This window comes from Chiloscyllium punctatum, unplaced genomic scaffold (assembly GCF_047496795.1).
Source record: "Chiloscyllium punctatum isolate Juve2018m unplaced genomic scaffold, sChiPun1.3 scaffold_156, whole genome shotgun sequence".
In the NCBI taxonomy this organism is placed as follows: domain Eukaryota; kingdom Metazoa; phylum Chordata; class Chondrichthyes; order Orectolobiformes; family Hemiscylliidae; genus Chiloscyllium; species Chiloscyllium punctatum.
The window spans coordinates 611216-635269 of record NW_027309890.1 but is presented as its reverse complement, the minus strand read 5'-3'; the positions used below and the strand labels follow the sequence as shown (position 1 = coordinate 635269).

General features: G+C 45.9%; 9 non-coding genes across 9 annotated transcripts; all 9 read right to left on the bottom strand.

Annotated features, from left to right (window-relative positions):
* Window positions 1–630: 630 nt before the first annotated feature.
* On the bottom strand, window positions 631–703 carry trnav-aac (transfer RNA valine (anticodon AAC)). The gene has a single exon. It is a non-coding gene; the product is annotated as a tRNA-Val (tRNA).
* Window positions 704–3511: 2808 nt separating this feature from the next.
* Window positions 3512–3584, bottom strand: trnav-aac (transfer RNA valine (anticodon AAC)). Its single transcript has one exon. It is a non-coding gene; the product is annotated as a tRNA-Val (tRNA).
* A 2808-nt stretch (window positions 3585–6392) lies between these two features.
* trnav-aac (transfer RNA valine (anticodon AAC)) lies at window positions 6393–6465 on the bottom strand. The gene has a single exon. It is a non-coding gene; the product is annotated as a tRNA-Val (tRNA).
* A 2808-nt stretch (window positions 6466–9273) lies between these two features.
* trnav-aac (transfer RNA valine (anticodon AAC)) lies at window positions 9274–9346 on the bottom strand. The gene has a single exon. It is a non-coding gene; the product is annotated as a tRNA-Val (tRNA).
* Window positions 9347–12133: 2787 nt separating this feature from the next.
* On the bottom strand, window positions 12134–12206 carry trnav-aac (transfer RNA valine (anticodon AAC)). Its single transcript has one exon. It is a non-coding gene; the product is annotated as a tRNA-Val (tRNA).
* A 2787-nt stretch (window positions 12207–14993) lies between these two features.
* On the bottom strand, window positions 14994–15066 carry trnav-aac (transfer RNA valine (anticodon AAC)). The gene has a single exon. It is a non-coding gene; the product is annotated as a tRNA-Val (tRNA).
* Window positions 15067–17853: 2787 nt separating this feature from the next.
* Window positions 17854–17926, bottom strand: trnav-aac (transfer RNA valine (anticodon AAC)). The gene has a single exon. It is a non-coding gene; the product is annotated as a tRNA-Val (tRNA).
* Window positions 17927–20713: 2787 nt separating this feature from the next.
* trnav-aac (transfer RNA valine (anticodon AAC)) lies at window positions 20714–20786 on the bottom strand. Its single transcript has one exon. It is a non-coding gene; the product is annotated as a tRNA-Val (tRNA).
* Window positions 20787–23594: 2808 nt separating this feature from the next.
* On the bottom strand, window positions 23595–23667 carry trnav-aac (transfer RNA valine (anticodon AAC)). Its single transcript has one exon. It is a non-coding gene; the product is annotated as a tRNA-Val (tRNA).
* Window positions 23668–24054: the final 387 nt, after the last annotated feature.

Below are 24054 nucleotides of genomic sequence, written 5' to 3'. Positions count from 1 at the left end.
ATGCGATGTCATTCTGTAGCCTCTCTGTCGATTCCTCCGTTTCAGTTCCAACATGGCTTAGATCTCGGGGCGCACCTTAATATTAGCGGCGCTATGAAAGCACAGGTTCAAAGGTTCCTCTGAGAGTGTAAATTATTTCATTGCTGTTGCTGATTGAATGAGCCACTAACGTGCGAACTGCCCCAAAATATGATTCAGGAATCTGGTACCAACTCTCGCGCGTTGAATAACGACAGACAGCTTCCAAATGAGGCCTTTCAGAGACGACTTTGGGGTACATTTGACAGACAGACAAGTTCAGGAATCCGTGGTGCGCTGTGACACCTGCGCAGCAGCTTCTTCCCTGCCTTTGAACCGGGCCGCCTGCGCAAGGAATGCAAATGCGGTACTGCTTTTCGTGGAAGGATCAGAACGCGGCAAGGACACTCTCAAACAGAATGGCATATGCATCAGAACCAGGTTGGAGAAAAACTTTATAATGCTTTACACAGTAATTAAATGGAGTTGCCTTACATTTCACTACGAGAGCAGATTCTTTCAAGCAAATTCGAAGGCAGGTTTGCAGATGGGAAAGCAAGCAAGAAAGCTCCGTTCTTGTCCATGTAAAAGGCCGCAGTTGACGAACAAAGCAGTTTCTGCCCAGTTTCGAACTGGGGACCTTTCGCGTGTTAGGCGAACGTGATGACCACTACACTACAGAAACCAGCCGCGGTCGCCGCCCTGCGGCGCAGTGGCATCCAGCACTGAAAGTTGAAGCCATTCTCCGTTTCACCTTTCTGTTTCCAATTGCTCGTTGTTGTCCAGCGTAATTGACATCTTGAAAACGTTAAAAAAGACACGTGAAATTGATGACAATATATAGACAATGATTTCGTCAATGTTTGGACCGTAGGGCGAGGTGGAATAAGCTGGGACGACTTTCCCTGCAGCGTAACGGCTGCGATATGATCTTATGGAAGGGTTGTAAACTGAGTATTTCTGTGTTTTACCCAAATTGGGGTGAGTTGAAAACTCGAGAGCATAGGTTTAAGGTGAGTGGGCTGAAATTGACAAACGACCTGAGGCACATTTCCCACACAGAAGGTTGTGCGTGTATGGAATGAGCTCCCAGAGGAAGTGGAGGAGGCTATTACACTCAGAAAATTGCAAAGGTAATCGGATGAGTTTCTGGACAGGATGGGTTTAGAGGGATTGGGGCCAAATGCTGGGGAACGGGACTTGTTTAATTTTGGTTATGTGGTGAGCATGGATGAGATACACCTAAATATCTGTTTCCACGCCGTGTACCCCCATAACGTCTTGTTGCTAACACTGGCTTTAAAGGATTACTTTTTAGCGGAGTTTTCCATCGCAGTCTGTGGCACAATCGTTTAGTCTGTTCGACTGCTCACGGGAAAGGTAGTATTGTGAAACACTGCAGATACGAACGACTTCCTTAATTTTGCCCCGACTGACCATACTCCGTGAAATTTTCCCAGACCTCAATTGAGGAGTTTTGCTGCTCGAAGTTACCTCAGAAACCCTGTTAACTCGTAATGTGCTGAGCGAATCGCAAAACAGAAAGCATTTTTCACGGAACACAAACAAAACTGGCATGCCGAATGCATTTTCAGACAGAGAGATGCATGAATGCTAAATGTGTCACAGTCCGAGGGCATGAGTCATAAAGTAATCTCACAACTAACAACAGGGCAATTCCAAACTACTCTTTCAAACATACTGCAGCGTTAGTGCACCACCACTTTCCAGACAATGCTGAAAAGAGAGATAGAAAGAACATCATAAGAACGGGCCATAAAAAGTCAATTTCACCAATCACAGTCTCGATTAGATTACCTTTTCCTTCTGATGTCTCCAGGACGGAAATGAAGGAAATGGGAGAAATTCAATAACATATGACACCGAAATTCATTGGAACGATTTTCCCATTGGACAAAAAACCAAATAACGACGAGTCGAGTCACCGCAGGACTTTGTTTCACAACAGCGATGAAATAATAGTCTCCATTCGGTTCCAGTAAAAGCACAAATCGCTTTGGAACAGCAGAGCTGTTTGCGATTTTCCGCGCGGGAGGCGAACGCGATCTTGACAGCAGAGACACTTGGACACTTCGGTCAAATAACCATGAGCTGCTAGACATTACTACAATTTCGATTCTTGCTTTGCTAAATGATTTCACACATTGCTCGAAACAGGACGACTTTCACGTTTACACGGAACACGAAACACACCTGACTACAGGGAAAATGCACAAAGCTGAGCAGGCCGTGTTCCACATCAAACCGTGCAGCATTTATTCAGTCACTGTGTCTGTTTTGCAGAAGAAGGGTCCCAAAGAATGTTCTCCACCCTAAAACCGGAGGTCGCATTACAATCCGAGAACGACAGATCACATTGTGAGCATGCTCTGACCTCGGGGCCGGTTCGAGATGCCACTTTCCGTGCCTTTTACTTTAACCGTGCAATTTGCTGCAGAGATGTTCACTCCTGGACATGAGCCACGTGGATACCAACTGAGTCGGAAACCTGTGCGGCAATCGACGAGAAGCGATTCAATAAATTTTGCTAACTTCCATGGTGCTTATTGGAAATGCAGTTTCTGTTCAAGTCAATCGAAAAGGCAGTTTCTGAACATAGTAACAGAAGTCAAAAGGTAATTACCTCACCCCACCCCCACTCCGGAAGAGGTGCTAACTGCCCTTGAGTGCTTTCTGATCTCGATGTGAAGAGCTCACACGCCTCTGAGTCACCTTCAAGTCTCTGTTTGCGGAGTGAATCACAAAGAAGGACTTTTACCAGAGCTGCAACCGCCTCACTTCCCCACTCGCTCTCCCCTTTTACATTTTCCTGCTCGTCAGTGATTTAAAGAAAACCAAATGGATGCGATGTCATTCTGTAGCCTCTCTGTCGATTCCTCCGTTTCAGTTCCAACATGGCTTAGATCTCGGGGCGCACCTTAATATTAGCGGCGCTATGAAAGCACAGGTTCAAAGGTTCCTCTGAGAGTGTAAATTATTTCATTGCTGTTGCTGATTGAATGAGCCACTAACGTGCGAACTGCCCCAAAATATGATTCAGGAATCTGGTACCAACTCTCGCGCGTTGAATAACGACAGACAGCTTCCAAATGAGGCCTTTCAGAGACGACTTTGGGGTACATTTGACAGACAGACAAGTTCAGGAATCCGTGGTGCGCTGTGACACCTGCGCAGCAGCTTCTTCCCTGCCTTTGAACCGGGCCGCCTGCGCAAGGAATGCAAATGCGGTACTGCTTTTCGTGGAAGGATCAGAACGCGGCAAGGACACTCTCAAACAGAATGGCATATGCATCAGAACCAGGTTGGAGAAAAACTTTATAATGCTTTACACAGTAATTAAATGGAGTTGCCTTACATTTCACTACGAGAGCAGATTCTTTCAAGCAAATTCGAAGGCAGGTTTGCAGATGGGAAAGCAAGCAAGAAAGCTCCGTTCTTGTCCATGTAAAAGGCTGCAGTTGACGAACCAAGCAGTTTCTGCCCAGTTTCGAACTGGGGACCTTTCGCGTGTTAGGCGAACGTGATGACCACTACACTACAGAAACCAGCCGCGGTCGCCGCCCTGTGGCGCAGTGGCATCCAGCACTGAAAGTTGAAGCCATTCTCCGTTTCACCTTTCTGTTTCCAATCGCTCGTTGTTGTCCAGCGTAATTGACATCTTGAAAACGTTAAAAAAGACACGTGAAATTGATGACAATATATAGACAATGATTTCGTCAATGTTTGGACCGTAGGGCGAGGTGGAATAAGCTGGGACGACTTTCCCTGCAGCGTAACGGCTGCGATATGATCTTATGGAAGGGTTGTAAACTGAGTATTTCTGTGTTTTACCCAATTTGGGGTGAGTTGAAAACTCGAGAGCATAGGTTTAAGGTGAGTGGGCTGAAATTGACAAACGACCTGAGGCACATTTCCCACACAGAAGGTTGTGCGTGTATGGAATGAGCTCCCAGAGGAAGTGGAGGAGGCTATTACACTCAGAAAATTGCAAAGGTAATCGGATGAGTTTCTGGACAGGATGGGTTTAGAGGGATTGGGGCCAAATGCTGGGGAACGGGACTTGTTTAATTTTGGTTATGTGGTGAGCATGGATGAGATACACCTAAATATCTGTTTCCACGCCGTGTACCCCCATAACGTCTTGTTGCTAACACTGGCTTTAAAGGATTACTTTTTAGCGGAGTTTTCCATCGCAGTCTGTGGCACAATCGTTTAGTCTGTTCGACTGCTCACGGGAAAGGTAGTATTGTGAAACACTGCAGATACGAACGACTTCCTTAATTTTGCCCCGACTGACCATACTCCGTGAAATTTTCCCAGACCTCAATTGAGGAGTTTTGCTGCTCGAAGTTACCTCAGAAACCCTGTTAACTCGTAATGTGCTGAGCGAATCGCAAAACAGAAAGCATTTTTCACGGAACACAAACAAAACTGGCATGCCGAATGCATTTTCAGACAGAGAGATGCATGAATGCTAAATGTGTCACAGTCCGAGGGCATGAGTCATAAAGTAATCTCACAACTAACAACAGGGCAATTCCAAACTACTCTTTCAAACATACTGCAGCGTTAGTGCACCACCACTTTCCAGACAATGCTGAAAAGAGAGATAGAAAGAACATCATAAGAACGGGCCATAAAAAGTCAATTTCACCAATCACAGTCTCGATTAGATTACCTTTTCCTTCTGATGTCTCCAGGACGGAAATGAAGGAAATGGGAGAAATTCAATAACATATGACACCGAAATTCATTGGAACGATTTTCCCATTGGACAAAAAACCAAATAACGACGAGTCGAGTCACCGCAGGACTTTGTTTCACAACAGCGATGAAATAATAGTCTCCATTCGGTTCCAGTAAAAGCACAAATCGCTTTGGAACAGCAGAGCTGTTTGCGATTTTCCGCGCGGGAGGCGAACGCGATCTTGACAGCAGAGACACTTGGACACTTCGGTCAAATAACCATGAGCTGCTAGACATTACTACAATTTCGATTCTTGCTTTGCTAAATGATTTCACACATTGCTCGAAACAGGACGACTTTCACGTTTACACGGAACACGAAACACACCTGACTACAGGGAAAATGCACAAAGCTGAGCAGGCCGTGTTCCACATCAAACCGTGCAGCATTTATTCAGTCACTGTGTCTGTTTTGCAGAAGAAGGGTCCCAAAGAATGTTCTCCACCCTAAAACCGGAGGTCGCATTACAATCCGAGAACGACAGATCACATTGTGAGCATGCTCTGACCTCGGGGCCGGTTCGAGATGCCACTTTCCGTGCCTTTTACTTTAACCGTGCAATTTGCTGCAGAGATGTTCACTCCTGGACATGAGCCACGTGGATACCAACTGAGTCGGAAACCTGTGCGGCAATCGACGAGAAGCGATTCAATAAATTTTGCTAACTTCCATGGTGCTTATTGGAAATGCAGTTTCTGTTCAAGTCAATCGAAAAGGCAGTTTCTGAACATAGTAACAGAAGTCAAAAGGTAATTACCTCACCCCACCCCCACTCCGGAAGAGGTGCTAACTGCCCTTGAGTGCTTTCTGATCTCGATGTGAAGAGCTCACACGCCTCTGAGTCACCTTCAAGTCTCTGTTTGCGGAGTGAATCACAAAGAAGGACTTTTACCAGAGCTGCAACCGCCTCACTTCCCCACTCGCTCTCCCCTTTTACATTTTCCTGCTCGTCAGTGATTTAAAGAAAACCAAATGGATGCGATGTCATTCTGTAGCCTCTCTGTCGATTCCTCCGTTTCAGTTCCAACATGGCTTAGATCTCGGGGCGCACCTTAATATTAGCGGCGCTATGAAAGCACAGGTTCAAAGGTTCCTCTGAGAGTGTAAATTATTTCATTGCTGTTGCTGATTGAATGAGCCACTAACGTGCGAACTGCCCCAAAATATGATTCAGGAATCTGGTACCAACTCTCGCGCGTTGAATAACGACAGACAGCTTCCAAATGAGGCCTTTCAGAGACGACTTTGGGGTACATTTGACAGACAGACAAGTTCAGGAATCCGTGGTGCGCTGTGACACCTGCGCAGCAGCTTCTTCCCTGCCTTTGAACCGGGCCGCCTGCGCAAGGAATGCAAATGCGGTACTGCTTTTCGTGGAAGGATCAGAACGCGGCAAGGACACTCTCAAACAGAATGGCATATGCATCAGAACCAGGTTGGAGAAAAACTTTATAATGCTTTACACAGTAATTAAATGGAGTTGCCTTACATTTCACTACGAGAGCAGATTCTTTCAAGCAAATTCGAAGGCAGGTTTGCAGATGGGAAAGCAAGCAAGAAAGCTCCGTTCTTGTCCATGTAAAAGGCCGCAGTTGACGAACAAAGCAGTTTCTGCCCAGTTTCGAACTGGGGACCTTTCGCGTGTTAGGCGAACGTGATGACCACTACACTACAGAAACCAGCCGCGGTCGCCGCCCTGCGGCGCAGTGGCAGCCAGCACTGAAAGTTGAAGCCATTCTCCGTTTCACCTTTCTGTTTCCAATCGCTCGTTGTTGTCCAGCGTAATTGACATCTTGAAAACGTTAAAAAAGACACGTGAAATTGATGACAATATATAGACAATGATTTCGTCAATGTTTGGACCGTAGGGCGAGGTGGAATAAGCTGGGACGACTTTCCCTGCAGCGTAACGGCTGCGATATGATCTTATGGAAGGGTTGTAAACTGAGTATTTCTGTGTTTTACCCAAATTGGGGTGAGTTGAAAACTCGAGAGCATAGGTTTAAGGTGAGTGGGCTGAAATTGACAAACGACCTGAGGCACATTTCCCACACAGAAGGTTGTGCGTGTATGGAATGAGCTCCCAGAGGAAGTGGAGGAGGCTATTACACTCAGAAAATTGCAAAGGTAATCGGATGAGTTTCTGGACAGGATGGGTTTAGAGGGATTGGGGCCAAATGCTGGGGAACGGGACTTGTTTAATTTTGGTTATGTGGTGAGCATGGATGAGATACACCTAAATATCTGTTTCCACGCCGTGTACCCCCATAACGTCTTGTTGCTAACACTGGCTTTAAAGGATTACTTTTTAGCGGAGTTTTCCATCGCAGTCTGTGGCACAATCGTTTAGTCTGTTCGACTGCTCACGGGAAAGGTAGTATTGTGAAACACTGCAGATACGAACGACTTCCTTAATTTTGCCCCGACTGACCATACTCCGTGAAATTTTCCCAGACCTCAATTGAGGAGTTTTGCTGCTCGAAGTTACCTCAGAAACCCTGTTAACTCGTAATGTGCTGAGCGAATCGCAAAACAGAAAGCATTTTTCACGGAACACAAACAAAACTGGCATGCCGAATGCATTTTCAGACAGAGAGATGCATGAATGCTAAATGTGTCACAGTCCGAGGGCATGAGTCATAAAGTAATCTCACAACTAACAACAGGGCAATTCCAAACTACTCTTTCAAACATACTGCAGCGTTAGTGCACCACCACTTTCCAGACAATGCTGAAAAGAGAGATAGAAAGAACATCATAAGAACGGGCCATAAAAAGTCAATTTCACCAATCACAGTCTCGATTAGATTACCTTTTCCTTCTGATGTCTCCAGGACGGAAATGAAGGAAATGGGAGAAATTCAATAACATATGACACCGAAATTCATTGGAACGATTTTCCCATTGGACAAAAAACCAAATAACGACGAGTCGAGTCACCGCAGGACTTTGTTTCACAACAGCGATGAAATAATAGTCTCCATTCGGTTCCAGTAAAAGCACAAATCGCTTTGGAACAGCAGAGCTGTTTGCGATTTTCCGCGCGGGAGGCGAACGCGATCTTGACAGCAGAGACACTTGGACACTTCGGTCAAATAACCATGAGCTGCTAGACATTACTACAATTTCGATTCTTGCTTTGCTAAATGATTTCACACATTGCTCGAAACAGGACGACTTTCACGTTTACACGGAACACGAAACACACCTGACTACAGGGAAAATGCACAAAGCTGAGCAGGCCGTGTTCCACATCAAACCGTGCAGCATTTATTCAGTCACTGTGTCTGTTTTGCAGAAGAAGGGTCCCAAAGAATGTTCTCCACCCTAAAACCGGAGGTCGCATTACAATCCGAGAACGACAGATCACATTGTGAGCATGCTCTGACCTCGGGGCCGGTTCGAGATGCCACTTTCCGTGCCTTTTACTTTAACCGTGCAATTTGCTGCAGAGATGTTCACTCCTGGACATGAGCCACGTGGATACCAACTGAGTCGGAAACCTGTGCGGCAATCGACGAGAAGCGATTCAATAAATTTTGCTAACTTCCATGGTGCTTATTGGAAATGCAGTTTCTGTTCAAGTCAATCGAAAAGGCAGTTTCTGAACATAGTAACAGAAGTCAAAAGGTAATTACCTCACCCCACCCCCACTCCGGAAGAGGTGCTAACTGCCCTTGAGTGCTTTCTGATCTCGATGTGAAGAGCTCACACGCCTCTGAGTCACCTTCAAGTCTCTGTTTGCGGAGTGAATCACAAAGAAGGACTTTTACCAGAGCTGCAACCGCCTCACTTCCCCACTCGCTCTCCCCTTTTACATTTTCCTGGTCGTCAGTGATTTAAAGAAAACCAAATGGATGCGATGTCATTCTGTAGCCTCTCTGTCGATTCCTCCGTTTCAGTTCCAACATGGCTTAGATCTCGGGGCGCACCTTAATATTAGCGGCGCTATGAAAGCACAGGTTCAAAGGTTCCTCTGAGAGTGTAAATTATTTCATTGCTGTTGCTGATTGAATGAGCCACTAACGTGCGAACTGCCCCAAAATATGATTCAGGAATCTGGTACCAACTCTCGCGCGTTGAATAACGACAGACAGCTTCCAAATGAGGCCTTTCAGAGACGACTTTGGGGTACATTTGACAGACAGACAAGTTCAGGAATCCGTGGTGCGCTGTGACACCTGCGCAGCAGCTTCTTCCCTGCCTTTGAACCGGGCCGCCTGCGCAAGGAATGCAAATGCGGTACTGCTTTTCGTGGAAGGATCAGAACGCGGCAAGGACACTCTCAAACAGAATGGCATATGCATCAGAACCAGGTTGGAGAAAAACTTTATAATGCTTTACACAGTAATTAAATGGAGTTGCCTTACATTTCACTACGAGAGCAGATTCTTTCAAGCAAATTCGAAGGCAGGTTTGCAGATGGGAAAGCAAGCAAGAAAGCTCCGTTCTTGTCCATGTAAAAGGCTGCAGTTGACGAACCAAGCAGTTTCTGCCCAGTTTCGAACTGGGGACCTTTCGCGTGTTAGGCGAACGTGATGACCACTACACTACAGAAACCAGCCGCGGTCGCCGCCCTGCGGCGCAGTGGCATCCAGCACTGAAAGTTGAAGCCATTCTCCGTTTCACCTTTCTGTTTCCAATCGCTCGTTGTTGTCCAGCGTAATTGACATCTTGAAAACGTTAAAAAAGACACGTGAAATTGATGACAATATATAGACAATGATTTCGTCAATGTTTGGACCGTAGGGCGAGGTGGAATAAGCTGGGATGACTTTCCCTGCAGCGTAACGGCTGCGATATGATCTTATGGAAGGGTTGTAAACTGAGTATTTCTGTGTTTTACCCAATTTGGGGTGAGTTGAAAACTCGAGAGCATAGGTTTAAGGTGAGTGGGCTGAAATTGACAAACGACCTGAGGCACATTTCCCACACAGAAGGTTGTGCGTGTATGGAATGAGCTCCCAGAGGAAGTGGAGGAGGCTATTACACTCAGAAAATTGCAAAGGTAATCGGATGAGTTTCTGGACAGGATGGGTTTAGAGGGATTGGGGCCAAATGCTGGGGAACGGGACTTGTTTAATTTTGGTTATGTGGTGAGCATGGATGAGATACACCTAAATATCTGTTTCCACGCCGTGTACCCCCATAACGTCTTGTTGCTAACACTGGCTTTAAAGGATTACTTTTTAGCGGAGTTTTCCATCGCAGTCTGTGGCACAATCGTTTAGTCTGTTCGACTGCTCACGGGAAAGGTAGTATTGTGAAACACTGCAGATACGAACGACTTCCTTAATTTTGCCCCGACTGACCATACTCCGTGAAATTTTCCCAGACCTCAATTGAGGAGTTTTGCTGCTCGAAGTTACCTCAGAAACCCTGTTAACTCGTAATGTGCTGAGCGAATCGCAAAACAGAAAGCATTTTTCACGGAACACAAACAAAACTGGCATGCCGAATGCATTTTCAGACAGAGAGATGCATGAATGCTAAATGTGTCACAGTCCGAGGGCATGAGTCATAAAGTAATCTCACAACTAACAACAGGGCAATTCCAAACTACTCTTTCAAACATACTGCAGCGTTAGTGCACCACCACTTTCCAGACAATGCTGAAAAGAGAGATAGAAAGAACATCATAAGAACGGGCCATAAAAAGTCAATTTCACCAATCACAGTCTCGATTAGATTACCTTTTCCTTCTGATGTCTCCAGGACGGAAATGAAGGAAATGGGAGAAATTCAATAACATATGACACCGAAATTCATTGGAACGATTTTCCCATTGGACAAAAAACCAAATAACGACGAGTCGAGTCACCGCAGGACTTTGTTTCACAACAGCGATGAAATAATAGTCTCCATTCGGTTCCAGTAAAAGCACAAATCGCTTTGGAACAGCAGAGCTGTTTGCGATTTTCCGCGCGGGAGGCGAACGCGATCTTGACAGCAGAGACACTTGGACACTTCGGTCAAATAACCATGAGCTGCTAGACATTACTACAATTTCGATTCTTGCTTTGCTAAATGATTTCACACATTGCTCGAAACAGGACGACTTTCACGTTTACACGGAACACGAAACACACCTGACTACAGGGAAAATGCACAAAGCTGAGCAGGCCGTGTTCCACATCAAACCGTGCAGCATTTATTCAGTCACTGTGTCTGTTTTGCAGAAGAAGGGTCCCAAAGAATGTTCTCCACCCTAAAACCGGAGGTCGCATTACAATCCGAGAACGACAGATCACATTGTGAGCATGCTCTGACCTCGGGGCCGGTTCGAGATGCCACTTTCCGTGCCTTTTACTTTAACCGTGCAATTTGCTGCAGAGATGTTCACTCCTGGACATGAGCCACGTGGATACCAACTGAGTCGGAAACCTGTGCGGCAATCGACGAGAAGCGATTCAATAAATTTTGCTAACTTCCATGGTGCTTATTGGAAATGCAGTTTCTGTTCAAGTCAATCGAAAAGGCAGTTTCTGAACATAGTAACAGAAGTCAAAAGGTAATTACCTCACCCCACCCCCACTCCGGAAGAGGTGCTAACTGCCCTTGAGTGCTTTCTGATCTCGATGTGAAGAGCTCACACGCCTCTGAGTCACCTTCAAGTCTCTGTTTGCGGAGTGAATCACAAAGAAGGACTTTTACCAGAGCTGCAACCGCCTCACTTCCCCACTCGCTCTCCCCTTTTACATTTTCCTGCTCGTCAGTGATTTAAAGAAAACCAAATGGATGCGATGTCATTCTGTAGCCTCTCTGTCGATTCCTCCGTTTCAGTTCCAACATGGCTTAGATCTCGGGGCGCACCTTAATATTAGCGGCGCTATGAAAGCACAGGTTCAAAGGTTCCTCTGAGAGTGTAAATTATTTCATTGCTGTTGCTGATTGAATGAGCCACTAACGTGCGAACTGCCCCAAAATATGATTCAGGAATCTGGTACCAACTCTCGCGCGTTGAATAACGACAGACAGCTTCCAAATGAGGCCTTTCAGAGACGACTTTGGGGTACATTTGACAGACAGACAAGTTCAGGAATCCGTGGTGCGCTGTGACCTGCCTTTGAACCGGTCCGCCTACGCAAGGAATGCAAATGCGGTACTGCTTTTCGTGGAAGGATCAGAACGCGGCAAGGACACTCTCAAACAGAATGGCATATGCATCAGAACCAGGTTGGAGAAAAACTTTATAATGCTTTACACAGTAATTAAATGGAGTTGCCTTACATTTCACTACGAGAGCAGATTCTTTCAAGCAAATTCGAAGGCAGGTTTGCAGATGGGAAAGCAAGCAAGAAAGCTCCGTTCTTGTCCATGTAAAAGGCCGCAGTTGACGAACAAAGCAGTTTCTGCCCAGTTTCGAACTGGGGACCTTTCGCGTGTTAGGCGAACGTGATGACCACTACACTACAGAAACCAGCCGCGGTCGCCGCCCTGCGGCGCAGTGGCATCCAGCACTGAAAGTTGAAGCCATTCTCCGTTTCACCTTTCTGTTTCCAATTGCTCGTTGTTGTCCAGCGTAATTGACATCTTGAAAACGTTAAAAAAGACACGTGAAATTGATGACAATATATAGACAATGATTTCGTCAATGTTTGGACCATAGGGCGAGGTGGAATAAGCTGGGACGACTTTCCCTGCAGCGTAACGGCTGCGATATGATCTTATGGAAGGGTTGTAAACTGAGTATTTCTGTGTTTTACCCAAATTGGGGTGAGTTGAAAACTCGAGAGCATAGGTTTAAGGTGAGTGGGCTGAAATTGACAAACGACCTGAGGCACATTTCCCACACAGAAGGTTGTGCGTGTATGGAATGAGCTCCCAGAGGAAGTGGAGGAGGCTATTACACTCAGAAAATTGCAAAGGTAATCGGATGAGTTTCTGGACAGGATGGGTTTAGAGGGATTGGGGCCAAATGCTGGGGAACGGGACTTGTTTAATTTTGGTTATGTGGTGAGCATGGATGAGATACACCTAAATATCTGTTTCCACGCCGTGTACCCCCATAACGTCTTGTTGCTAACACTGGCTTTAAAGGATTACTTTTTAGCGGAGTTTTCCATCGCAGTCTGTGGCACAATCGTTTAGTCTGTTCGACTGCTCACGGGAAAGGTAGTATTGTGAAACACTGCAGATACGAACGACTTCCTTAATTTTGCCCCGACTGACCATACTCCGTGAAATTTTCCCAGACCTCAATTGAGGAGTTTTGCTGCTCGAAGTTACCTCAGAAACCCTGTTAACTCGTAATGTGCTGAGCGAATCGCAAAACAGAAAGCATTTTTCACGGAACACAAACAAAACTGGCATGCCGAATGCATTTTCAGACAGAGAGATGCATGAATGCTAAATGTGTCACAGTCCGAGGGCATGAGTCATAAAGTAATCTCACAACTAACAACAGGGCAATTCCAAACTACTCTTTCAAACATACTGCAGCGTTAGTGCACCACCACTTTCCAGACAATGCTGAAAAGAGAGATAGAAAGAACATCATAAGAACGGGCCATAAAAAGTCAATTTCACCAATCACAGTCTCGATTAGATTACCTTTTCCTTCTGATGTCTCCAGGACGGAAATGAAGGAAATGGGAGAAATTCAATAACATATGACACCGAAATTCATTGGAACGATTTTCCCATTGGACAAAAAACCAAATAACGACGAGTCAAGTCACCGCAGGACTTTGTTTCACAACAGCGATGAAATAATAGTCTCCATTCGGTTCCAGTAAAAGCACAAATCGCTTTGGAACAGCAGAGCTGTTTGCGATTTTCCGCGCGGGAGGCGAACGCGATCTTGACAGCAGAGACACTTGGACACTTCGGTCAAATAACCATGAGCTGCTAGACATTACTACAATTTCGATTCTTGCTTTGCTAAATGATTTCACACATTGCTCGAAACAGGACGACTTTCACGTTTACACGGAACACGAAACACACCTGACTACAGGGAAAATGCACAAAGCTGAGCAGGCCGTGTTCCACATCAAACCGTGCAGCATTTATTCAGTCACTGTGTCTGTTTTGCAGAAGAAGGGTCCCAAAGAATGTTCTCCACCCTAAAACCGGAGGTCGCATTACAATCCGAGAACGACAGATCACATTGTGAGCATGCTCTGACCTCGGGGCCGGTTCGAGATGCCACTTTCCGTGCCTTTTACTTTAACCGTGCAATTTGCTGCAGAGATGTTCACTCCTGGACATGAGCCACGTGGATACCAACTGAGTCGGAAACCTGTGCGGCAATCGACGAGAAGCGATTCAATAAATTTTGCTAACTTCCATGGTGCTTATTGGAAATGCAGTTTCTGTTCAAGTCAATCGAAAAGGCAGTTTCTGAACATAGTAACAGAAGTCAAAAGGTAATTACCTCACCCCACCCCCACTCCGGAAGAGGTGCTAACTGCCCTTGAGTGCTTTCTGATCTCGATGTGAAGAGCTCACACGCCTCTGAGTCACCTTCAAGTCTCTGTTTGCGGAGTGAATCACAAAGAAGGACTTTTACCAGAGCTGCAACCGCCTCACTTCCCCACTCGCTCTCCCCTTTTACATTTTCCTGCTCGTCAGTGATTTAAAGAAAACCAAATGGATGCGATGTCATTCTGTAGCCTCTCTGTCGATTCCTCCGTTTCAGTTCCAACATGGCTTAGATCTCGGGGCGCACCTTAATATTAGCGGCGCTATGAAAGCACAGGTTCAAAGGTTCCTCTGAGAGTGTAAATTATTTCATTGCTGTTGCTGATTGAATGAGCCACTAACGTGCGAACTGCCCCAAAATATGATTCAGGAATCTGGTACCAACTCTCGCGCGTTGAATAACGACAGACAGCTTCCAAATGAGGCCTTTCAGAGACGACTTTGGGGTACATTTGACAGACAGACAAGTTCAGGAATCCGTGGTGCGCTGTGACCTGCCTTTGAACCGGTCCGCCTACGCAAGGAATGCAAATGCGGTACTGCTTTTCGTGGAAGGATCAGAACGCGGCAAGGACACTCTCAAACAGAATGGCATATGCATCAGAACCAGGTTGGAGAAAAACTTTATAATGCTTTACACAGTAATTAAATGGAGTTGCCTTACATTTCACTACGAGAGCAGATTCTTTCAAGCAAATTCGAAGGCAGGTTTGCAGATGGGAAAGCAAGCAAGAAAGCTCCGTTCTTGTCCATGTAAAAGGCCGCAGTTGACGAACAAAGCAGTTTCTGCCCAGTTTCGAACTGGGGACCTTTCGCGTGTTAGGCGAACGTGATGACCACTACACTACAGAAACCAGCCGCGGTCGCCGCCCTGCGGCGCAGTGGCATCCAGCACTGAAAGTTGAAGCCATTCTCCGTTTCACCTTTCTGTTTCCAATTGCTCGTTGTTGTCCAGCGTAATTGACATCTTGAAAACGTTAAAAAAGACACGTGAAATTGATGACAATATATAGACAATGATTTCGTCAATGTTTGGACCGTAGGGCGAGGTGGAATAAGCTGGGACGACTTTCCCTGCAGCGTAACGGCTGCGATATGATCTTATGGAAGGGTTGTAAACTGAGTATTTCTGTGTTTTACCCAAATTGGGGTGAGTTGAAAACTCGAGAGCATAGGTTTAAGGTGAGTGGGCTGAAATTGACAAACGACCTGAGGCACATTTCCCACACAGAAGGTTGTGCGTGTATGGAATGAGCTCCCAGAGGAAGTGGAGGAGGCTATTACACTCAGAAAATTGCAAAGGTAATCGGATGAGTTTCTGGACAGGATGGGTTTAGAGGGATTGGGGCCAAATGCTGGGGAACGGGACTTGTTTAATTTTGGTTATGTGGTGAGCATGGATGAGATACACCTAAATATCTGTTTCCACGCCGTGTACCCCCATAACGTCTTGTTGCTAACACTGGCTTTAAAGGATTACTTTTTAGCGGAGTTTTCCATCGCAGTCTGTGGCACAATCGTTTAGTCTGTTCGACTGCTCACGGGAAAGGTAGTATTGTGAAACACTGCAGATACGAACGACTTCCTTAATTTTGCCCCGACTGACCATACTCCGTGAAATTTTCCCAGACCTCAATTGAGGAGTTTTGCTGCTCGAAGTTACCTCAGAAACCCTGTTAACTCGTAATGTGCTGAGCGAATCGCAAAACAGAAAGCATTTTTCACGGAACACAAACAAAACTGGCATGCCGAATGCATTTTCAGACAGAGAGATGCATGAATGCTAAATGTGTCACAGTCCGAGGGCATGAGTCATAAAGTAATCTCACGACTAACAACAGGGCAATTCCAAACTACTCTTTCAAACATACTGCAGCGTTAGTGCACCACCACTTTCCAGACAATGCTGAAAAGAGAGATAGAAAGAACATCATAAGAACGGGCCATAAAAAGTCAATTTCACCAATCACAGTCTCGATTAGATTACCTTTTCCTTCTGATGTCTCCAGGACGGAAATGAAGGAAATGGGAGAAATTCAATAACATATGACACCGAAATTCATTGGAACGATTTTCCCATTGGACAAAAAACCAAATAACGACGAGTCGAGTCACCGCAGGACTTTGTTTCACAACAGCGATGAAATAATAGTCTCCATTCGGTTCCAGTAAAAGCACAAATCGCTTTGGAACAGCAGAGCTGTTTGCGATTTTCCGCGCGGGAGGCGAACGCGATCTTGACAGCAGAGACACTTGGACACTTCGGTCAAATAACCATGAGCTGCTAGACATTACTACAATTTCGATTCTTGCTTTGCTAAATGATTTCACACATTGCTCGAAACAGGACGACTTTCACGTTTACACGGAACACGAAACACACCTGACTACAGGGAAAATGCACAAAGCTGAGCAGGCCGTGTTCCACATCAAACCGTGCAGCATTTATTCAGTCACTGTGTCTGTTTTGCAGAAGAAGGGTCCCAAAGAATGTTCTCCACCCTAAAACCGGAGGTCGCATTACAATCCGAGAACGACAGATCACATTGTGAGCATGCTCTGACCTCGGGGCCGGTTCGAGATGCCACTTTCCGTGCCTTTTACTTTAACCGTGCAATTTGCTGCAGAGATGTTCACTCCTGGACATGAGCCACGTGGATACCAACTGAGTCGGAAACCTGTGCGGCAATCGACGAGAAGCGATTCAATAAATTTTGCTAACTTCCATGGTGCTTATTGGAAATGCAGTTTCTGTTCAAGTCAATCGAAAAGGCAGTTTCTGAACATAGTAACAGAAGTCAAAAGGTAATTACCTCACCCCACCCCCACTCCGGAAGAGGTGCTAACTGCCCTTGAGTGCTTTCTGATCTCGATGTGAAGAGCTCACACGCCTCTGAGTCACCTTCAAGTCTCTGTTTGCGGAGTGAATCACAAAGAAGGACTTTTACCAGAGCTGCAACCGCCTCACTTCCCCACTCGCTCTCCCCTTTTACATTTTCCTGCTCGTCAGTGATTTAAAGAAAACCAAATGGATGCGATGTCATTCTGTAGCCTCTCTGTCGATTCCTCCGTTTCAGTTCCAACATGGCTTAGATCTCGGGGCGCACCTTAATATTAGCGGCGCTATGAAAGCACAGGTTCAAAGGTTCCTCTGAGAGTGTAAATTATTTCATTGCTGTTGCTGATTGAATGAGCCACTAACGTGCGAACTGCCCCAAAATATGATTCAGGAATCTGGTACCAACTCTCGCGCGTTGAATAACGACAGACAGCTTCCAAATGAGGCCTTTCAGAGACGACTTTGGGGTACATTTGACAGACAGACAAGTTCAGGAATCCGTGGTGCGCTGTGACCTGCCTTTGAACCGGTCCGCCTACGCAAGGAATGCAAATGCGGTACTGCTTTTCGTGGAAGGATCAGAACGCGGCAAGGACACTCTCAAACAGAATGGCATATGCATCAGAACCAGGTTGGAGAAAAACTTTATAATGCTTTACACAGTAATTAAATGGAGTTGCCTTACATTTCACTACGAGAGCAGATTCTTTCAAGCAAATTCGAAGGCAGGTTTGCAGATGGGAAAGCAAGCAAGAAAGCTCCGTTCTTGTCCATGTAAAAGGCCGCAGTTGACGAACAAAGCAGTTTCTGCCCAGTTTCGAACTGGGGACCTTTCGCGTGTTAGGCGAACGTGATGACCACTACACTACAGAAACCAGCCGCGGTCGCCGCCCTGCGGCGCAGTGGCATCCAGCACTGAAAGTTGAAGCCATTCTCCGTTTCACCTTTCTGTTTCCAATTGCTCGTTGTTGTCCAGCGTAATTGACATCTTGAAAACGTTAAAAAAGACACGTGAAATTGATGACAATATATAGACAATGATTTCGTCAATGTTTGGACCGTAGGGCGAGGTGGAATAAGCTGGGACGACTTTCCCTGCAGCGTAACGGCTGCGATATGATCTTATGGAAGGGTTGTAAACTGAGTATTTCTGTGTTTTACCCAAATTGGGGTGAGTTGAAAACTCGAGAGCATAGGTTTAAGGTGAGTGGGCTGAAATTGACAAACGACCTGAGGCACATTTCCCACACAGAAGGTTGTGCGTGTATGGAATGAGCTCCCAGAGGAAGTGGAGGAGGCTATTACACTCAGAAAATTGCAAAGGTAATCGGATGAGTTTCTGGACAGGATGGGTTTAGAGGGATTGGGGCCAAATGCTGGGGAACGGGACTTGTTTAATTTTGGTTATGTGGTGAGCATGGATGAGATACACCTAAATATCTGTTTCCACGCCGTGTACCCCCATAACGTCTTGTTGCTAACACTGGCTTTAAAGGATTACTTTTTAGCGGAGTTTTCCATCGCAGTCTGTGGCACAATCGTTTAGTCTGTTCGACTGCTCACGGGAAAGGTAGTATTGTGAAACACTGCAGATACGAACGACTTCCTTAATTTTGCCCCGACTGACCATACTCCGTGAAATTTTCCCAGACCTCAATTGAGGAGTTTTGCTGCTCGAAGTTACCTCAGAAACCCTGTTAACTCGTAATGTGCTGAGCGAATCGCAAAACAGAAAGCATTTTTCACGGAACACAAACAAAACTGGCATGCCGAATGCATTTTCAGACAGAGAGATGCATGAATGCTAAATGTGTCACAGTCCGAGGGCATGAGTCATAAAGTAATCTCACAACTAACAACAGGGCAATTCCAAACTACTCTTTCAAACATACTGCAGCGTTAGTGCACCACCACTTTCCAGACAATGCTGAAAAGAGAGATAGAAAGAACATCATAAGAACGGGCCATAAAAAGTGAATTTCACCAATCACAGTCTCGATTAGATTACCTTTTCCTTCTGATGTCTCCAGGACGGAAATGAAGGAAATGGGAGAAATTCAATAACATATGACACCGAAATTCATTGGAACGATTTTCCCATTGGACAAAAAACCAAATAACGACGAGTCGAGTCACCGCAGGACTTTGTTTCACAACAGCGATGAAATAATAGTCTCCATTCGGTTCCAGTAAAAGCACAAATCGCTTTGGAACAGCAGAGCTGTTTGCGATTTTCCGCGCGGGAGGCGAACGCGATCTTGACAGCAGAGACACTTGGACACTTCGGTCAAATAACCATGAGCTGCTAGACATTACTACAATTTCGATTCTTGCTTTGCTAAATGATTTCACACATTGCTCGAAACAGGACGACTTTCACGTTTACACGGAACACGAAACACACCTGACTACAGGGAAAATGCACAAAGCTGAGCAGGCCGTGTTCCACATCAAACCGTGCAGCATTTATTCAGTCACTGTGTCTGTTTTGCAGAAGAAGGGTCCCAAAGAATGTTCTCCACCCTAAAACCGGAGGTCGCATTACAATCCGAGAACGACAGATCACATTGTGAGCATGCTCTGACCTCGGGGCCGGTTCGAGATGCCACTTTCCGTGCCTTTTACTTTAACCGTGCAATTTGCTGCAGAGATGTTCACTCCTGGACATGAGCCACGTGGATACCAACTGAGTCGGAAACCTGTGCGGCAATCGACGAGAAGCGATTCAATAAATTTTGCTAACTTCCATGGTGCTTATTGGAAATGCAGTTTCTGTTCAAGTCAATCGAAAAGGCAGTTTCTGAACATAGTAACAGAAGTCAAAAGGTAATTACCTCACCCCACCCCCACTCCGGAAGAGGTGCTAACTGCCCTTGAGTGCTTTCTGATCTCGATGTGAAGAGCTCACACGCCTCTGAGTCACCTTCAAGTCTCTGTTTGCGGAGTGAATCACAAAGAAGGACTTTTACCAGAGCTGCAACCGCCTCACTTCCCCACTCGCTCTCCCCTTTTACATTTTCCTGCTCGTCAGTGATTTAAAGAAAACCAAATGGATGCGATGTCATTCTGTAGCCTCTCTGTCGATTCCTCCGTTTCAGTTCCAACATGGCTTAGATCTCGGGGCGCACCTTAATATTAGCGGCGCTATGAAAGCACAGGTTCAAAGGTTCCTCTGAGAGTGTAAATTATTTCATTGCTGTTGCTGATTGAATGAGCCACTAACGTGCGAACTGCCCCAAAATATGATTCAGGAATCTGGTACCAACTCTCGCGCGTTGAATAACGACAGACAGCTTCCAAATGAGGCCTTTCAGAGACGACTTTGGGGTACATTTGACAGACAGACAAGTTCAGGAATCCGTGGTGCGCTGTGACCTGCCTTTGAACCGGTCCGCCTACGCAAGGAATGCAAATGCGGTACTGCTTTTCGTGGAAGGATCAGAACGCGGCAAGGACACTCTCAAACAGAATGGCATATGCATCAGAACCAGGTTGGAGAAAAACTTTATAATGCTTTACACAGTAATTAAATGGAGTTGCCTTACATTTCACTACGAGAGCAGATTCTTTCAAGCAAATTCGAAGGCAGGTTTGCAGATGGGAAAGCAAGCAAGAAAGCTCCGTTCTTGTCCATGTAAAAGGCCGCAGTTGACGAACAAAGCAGTTTCTGCCCAGTTTCGAACTGGGGACCTTTCGCGTGTTAGGCGAACGTGATGACCACTACACTACAGAAACCAGCCGCGGTCGCCGCCCTGCGGCGCAGTGGCATCCAGCACTGAAAGTTGAAGCCATTCTCCGTTTCACCTTTCTGTTTCCAATTGCTCGTTGTTGTCCAGCGTAATTGACATCTTGAAAACGTTAAAAAAGACACGTGAAATTGATGACAATATATAGACAATGATTTCGTCAATGTTTGGACCGTAGGGCGAGGTGGAATAAGCTGGGACGACTTTCCCTGCAGCGTAACGGCTGCGATATGATCTTATGGAAGGGTTGTAAACTGAGTATTTCTGTGTTTTACCCAAATTGGGGTGAGTTGAAAACTCGAGAGCATAGGTTTAAGGTGAGTGGGCTGAAATTGACAAACGACCTGAGGCACATTTCCCACACAGAAGGTTGTGCGTGTATGGAATGAGCTCCCAGAGGAAGTGGAGGAGGCTATTACACTCAGAAAATTGCAAAGGTAATCGGATGAGTTTCTGGACAGGATGGGTTTAGAGGGATTGGGGCCAAATGCTGGGGAACGGGACTTGTTTAATTTTGGTTATGTGGTGAGCATGGATGAGATACACCTAAATATCTGTTTCCACGCCGTGTACCCCCATAACGTCTTGTTGCTAACACTGGCTTTAAAGGATTACTTTTTAGCGGAGTTTTCCATCGCAGTCTGTGGCACAATCGTTTAGTCTGTTCGACTGCTCACGGGAAAGGTAGTATTGTGAAACACTGCAGATACGAACGACTTCCTTAATTTTGCCCCGACTGACCATACTCCGTGAAATTTTCCCAGACCTCAATTGAGGAGTTTTGCTGCTCGAAGTTACCTCAGAAACCCTGTTAACTCGTAATGTGCTGAGCGAATCGCAAAACAGAAAGCATTTTTCACGGAACACAAACAAAACTGGCATGCCGAATGCATTTTCAGACAGAGAGATGCATGAATGCTAAATGTGTCACAGTCCGAGGGCATGAGTCATAAAGTAATCTCACAACTAACAACAGGGCAATTCCAAACTACTCTTTCAAACATACTGCAGCGTTAGTGCACCACCACTTTCCAGACAATGCTGAAAAGAGAGATAGAAAGAACATCATAAGAACGGGCCATAAAAAGTCAATTTCACCAATCACAGTCTCGATTAGATTACCTTTTCCTTCTGATGTCTCCAGGACGGAAATGAAGGAAATGGGAGAAATTCAATAACATATGACACCGAAATTCATTGGAACGATTTTCCCATTGGACAAAAAACCAAATAACGACGAGTCGAGTCACCGCAGGACTTTGTTTCACAACAGCGATGAAATAATAGTCTCCATTCGGTTCCAGTAAAAGCACAAATCGCTTTGGAACAGCAGAGCTGTTTGCGATTTTCCGCGCGGGAGGCGAACGCGATCTTGACAGCAGAGACACTTGGACACTTCGGTCAAATAACCATGAGCTGCTAGACATTACTACAATTTCGATTCTTGCTTTGCTAAATGATTTCACACATTGCTCGAAACAGGACGACTTTCACGTTTACACGGAACACGAAACACACCTGACTACAGGGAAAATGCACAAAGCTGAGCAGGCCGTGTTCCACATCAAACCGTGCAGCATTTATTCAGTCACTGTGTCTGTTTTGCAGAAGAAGGGTCCCAAAGAATGTTCTCCACCCTAAAACCGGAGGTCGCATTACAATCCGAGAACGACAGATCACATTGTGAGCATGCTCTGACCTCGGGGCCGGTTCGAGATGCCACTTTCCGTGCCATTTACTTTAACCGTGCAATTTGCTGCAGAGATGTTCACTCCTGGACATGAGCCACGTGGATACCAACTGAGTCGGAAACCTGTGCGGCAATCGACGAGAAGCGATTCAATAAATTTTGCTAACTTCCATGGTGCTTATTGGAAATGCAGTTTCTGTTCAAGTCAATCGAAAAGGCAGTTTCTGAACATAGTAACAGAAGTCAAAAGGTAATTACCTCACCCCACCCCCACTCCGGAAGAGGTGCTAACTGCCCTTGAGTGCTTTCTGATCTCGATGTGAAGAGCTCACACGCCTCTGAGTCACCTTCAAGTCTCTGTTTGCGGAGTGAATCACAAAGAAGGACTTTTACCAGAGCTGCAACCGCCTCACTTCCCCACTCGCTCTCCCCTTTTACATTTTCCTGCTCGTCAGTGATTTAAAGAAAACCAAATGGATGCGATGTCATTCTGTAGCCTCTCTGTCGATTCCTCCGTTTCAGTTCCAACATGGCTTAGATCTCGGGGCGCACCTTAATATTAGCGGCGCTATGAAAGCACAGGTTCAAAGGTTCCTCTGAGAGTGTAAATTATTTCATTGCTGTTGCTGATTGAATGAGCCACTAACGTGCGAACTGCCCCAAAATATGATTCAGGAATCTGGTACCAACTCTCGCGCGTTGAATAACGACAGACAGCTTCCAAATGAGGCCTTTCAGAGACGACTTTGGGGTACATTTGACAGACAGACAAGTTCAGGAATCCGTGGTGCGCTGTGACACCTGCGCAGCAGCTTCTTCCCTGCCTTTGAACCGGGCCGCCTGCGCAAGGAATGCAAATGCGGTACTGCTTTTCGTGGAAGGATCAGAACGCGGCAAGGACACTCTCAAACAGAATGGCATATGCATCAGAACCAGGTTGGAGAAAAACTTTATAATGCTTTACACAGTAATTAAATGGAGTTGCCTTACATTTCACTACGAGAGCAGATTCTTTCAAGCAAATTCGAAGGCAGGTTTGCAGATGGGAAAGCAAGCAAGAAAGCTCCGTTCTTGTCCATGTAAAAGGCCGCAGTTGACGAACAAAGCAGTTTCTGCCCAGTTTCGAACTGGGGACCTTTCGCGTGTTAGGCGAACGTGATGACCACTACACTACAGAAACCAGCCGCGGTCGCCGCCCTGCGGCGCAGTGGCATCCAGCACTGAAAGTTGAAGCCATTCTCCGTTTCACCTTTCTGTTTCCAATTGCTCGTTGTTGTCCAGCGTAATTGACATCTTGAAAACGTTAAAAAAGACACGTGAAATTGATGACAATATATAGACAATGATTTCGTCAATGTTTGGACCGTAGGGCGAGGTGGAATAAGCTGGGACGACTTTCCCTGCAGCGTAACGGCTGCGATATGATCTTATGGAAGGGTTGTAAACTGAGTATTTCTGTGTTTTACCCAAATTGGGGTGAGTTGAAAACTCGAGAGCATAGGTTTAAGGTGAGTGGGCTGAAATTGACAAACGACCTGAGGCACATTTCCCACACAGAAGGTTGTGC